The sequence below is a fragment of the Melanotaenia boesemani genome, chromosome 3 (assembly GCF_017639745.1).
Source record: "Melanotaenia boesemani isolate fMelBoe1 chromosome 3, fMelBoe1.pri, whole genome shotgun sequence".
Lineage (NCBI taxonomy): Eukaryota > Metazoa > Chordata > Actinopteri > Atheriniformes > Melanotaeniidae > Melanotaenia > Melanotaenia boesemani.
Window position 1 is genome coordinate 18,632,011 of NC_055684.1, and position 2,993 is coordinate 18,635,003.

The 2,993-nt window shown below is 51.0% G+C and overlaps 1 pseudogene; it reads right to left on the reverse strand.

The window, feature by feature from the left end:
• Positions 1–430: 430 nt before the first annotated feature.
• LOC121636954 lies at positions 431–2,881 on the reverse strand (annotated as a pseudogene).
• Between the last annotated feature and the right edge of the window lie 112 nt (positions 2,882–2,993).

The following is a 2,993-nucleotide window of genomic DNA, read 5'->3' on the forward strand; positions in this document are numbered from 1 at the left end:
AGTTCAATGAGAGATGAAAAGTCCGAGGCGCGCTGCCAGGTTTCAGTCAGAAGCAGGAAATCAAGATTTTTAGAGAGAATTAAATCGTTCAACACACAAGTTTTTTTTGATGTAGATCGGGCATTAAGGAGAGCCAAGTTCAGAGGGGCCTGTTTTTTTACAGAGACAGCCCGAGTCAAGGGCCGCAGGAACTGTGGATTAACTCCATGATTCTCTGGTAATCCATTCACAACGGGAAAATGAGACCAAGCAAACGAAGAGTTTGGATGAACACTCCGAAGATAGCAAGGCCTCAGAAGTCCAGGCCCTGCATGTCCAGGCAGGGACGCGGAGGAAAAACTCTCACCCATGGAAAACGACTGAGCACAGTTGACCATGAACGCTCGACGTTGCTTACCGGACACTCCACACTTCCAGAGCAACCTGATCATCACCTGGACACCAGCTCTTTTTCCTCTCCTCCGCGGTCTGCGTGATCCCGAGACGCCAGATGAGAAACCAGCCTCCGGGAGCTGAGAATGGAGAACACCAGCGCATGGAGATGAGGTATCCTTTCCGATCATGAAAGATCCGATGGATAAAAGTGTCAGGCGGTCGTAAACTATAGCAGCAAAAACGTTAGTGGAACTAAGCAAAAACGCAGAGCAAGAAGCAGCAGTAACGCCGCTTTGCTAGACAGACAGCTGCCGGTAGCGGCAAAGCCAAACACAGGCGCCATCATACCCGGTAAGAGGGAGGACCCTTAAGCCCTTAACCCTCCAGAACCACAGCCAGATCCCACGGTGGTACCAGCGGTCTGGACACAGGAAGGAGCCTGCATGCGCCCTTCATAAAGCGGCAGACCAATGGGTGCTGACTCGCCATGTGCTTCTCAAACCCCACATGACAGGCAGCAATAGCTTGCCAAATACACTTTTACCGTGGAGAAGGCTTTCTTCCTGTCAATCAGGTCCTGCAAGAATAACAAAATCACCCCTACTGGGCACTGAAGAGGAACGTGGCTGTGTCTATTGCACCACTCCACGAAGACCCCCCACTTAGAACCATACAGAGATCTAGTGGAGGGGGCTCGAGCACTCTGTATAGTGGAAATCACCCGCTGTGGGAGTCCCACAGCTGACAGACTGAGCCACTCAGGGGCCAAGCCCACAGTGCCAGGCGTTCTGGGTGTGGGTGGAAGACAGTCCCCCTCCCCTGAAGTAACAGGTCCCTGCGTAGTGGGAGTTGCCAAGGCTGAGCATGCAGCAACTGATATATCTCTGCCAGCCAATACATGGCAGGCCAAAGCGGAGCTATCAATATCAGTGTGTGGCCGTACTCCCTCACTCTGGCCAGAGTGGGGGTATCAACGCCAGGGGAGGGAATGCATGAAGATGCCCGGGCGGCCAAACGTGCGCTAGTGCGTCTACGCCCAGGGGAGCATCCATGCTGCGCAGAGAATAAAACAGAGCGCAGTGCGCATTTTCTCTTGATGCAAACAGATCCACTGTGGCCCAACTGTAACGGGTCCAAATCTGTCCCACAACCTCTGGATGCAGAGTCCATTCCCCGTATACAGGCGCGCCTCTGGACAGTAGGTCCGCGCCCGCTGGGGCCAGCACGCTTTTTTCTGTGTTTATCACAAAACCCAGATCGGACAGGTGCTCCACGAGAACATGCGTGTGCGCCCTGGCCTCCTGCTCCGACTGTGCCAGCAGCAGCCAGTCGTCCAGGTATGTGGCCAAGCAGATGCCCTGGCTCCTCAGCGGAGCTATTGCCGCTTCCTTGCACCGCACGAACACCCGTGGTCTCAGAGAGAGACCGCAAGGAAGCACGCGGTACTCGTAGCAAATCCCCTGGAAAGCGAACCTCAGGAATTTTCTGTGAGGAGGGTAGATAGGGATGTGGAAATATGCGTCCTTCAGGTCGACAGAAGTGAACCAATAGTTCTGTCGCACAAGACGCAACAGTGATGCGTGTGTGAGCATCCTGAATTTGTATTTCCGGTAGGGCTGGGCAATATGGCCTAAAAATAAAATCTCTGACTTTTTATAACCAAATCTGATTTCCGATTTTAATCGATTTTTTTTCTTTTCTTTTACAAAACATAAATAGACTTATTAAAAACATTTATTTGTTTATATAGATGAATGCCAGCAAAAATTAAGCATATAATGTCATAGCTTTTCCACCATATAAACAACGTACATAGAAATATGAGACACAATGCATCCGTGATCTCTTTCCATCTGGATCCTTATCGTACAGAATCCACTGCAGAAATAATTCCCCTGATGAAGGTTGTCTTAACTAGGGTTTGTGAGTTAAGTTCACTTTGCATCTCATAGAGAACAGCATTTCTCACTGCAGTTATACGCACAGCTAAATCCCAGGCATGAGTGAAGGGTCACTTCACTGAAAATCTGTCAGACAAACACCGTTCTGGTGTGGAGTGAGGGCTAAGTCTGCTGCTAACTAACTGTAAAAAAAATCCCGATTTTCATAAAAATAAATCTCCTGAAAACAGAAAATTCAATTTATCGATTAATCGCCCAGCCCTAATTTCCGGAGATATCTGTTCAGAGCACGAAGATCCAGGATAGGGCGAATCCCGTTTGGGGACCAGAAAATACCTGGAGTAATACCCGCTCTGACACTGTGCAGGAGGTACAACACAAATCGCTCCCTTGTTTAACAAGGAGCTGATTTCCCCCTGTAAAACGTGGGCTGACTCCCCTCGAGCCTGGGAATGCAAAATGCCGGCAAAACGAGGGGGAACGGTGGCGAACTGCAACCTGTATCCCCTCAAAATCGTCCTTAACACCCAGGGTGGGGCTGCGTGTGCGGCCCACCTCTCCCACCTGAGGGAGGGAGGAGGCGCACCCTGCAGCCCGTCCACCATAGTAGGCTCCATCTGTGATGCGGTAGCGCCCTCCCTCGCTGAAACAGCGAAATGGTTCCGGGACTGCGCCGTGCATCCACGTCCGAGATGACAGCGCAGTGACGGGTGCACC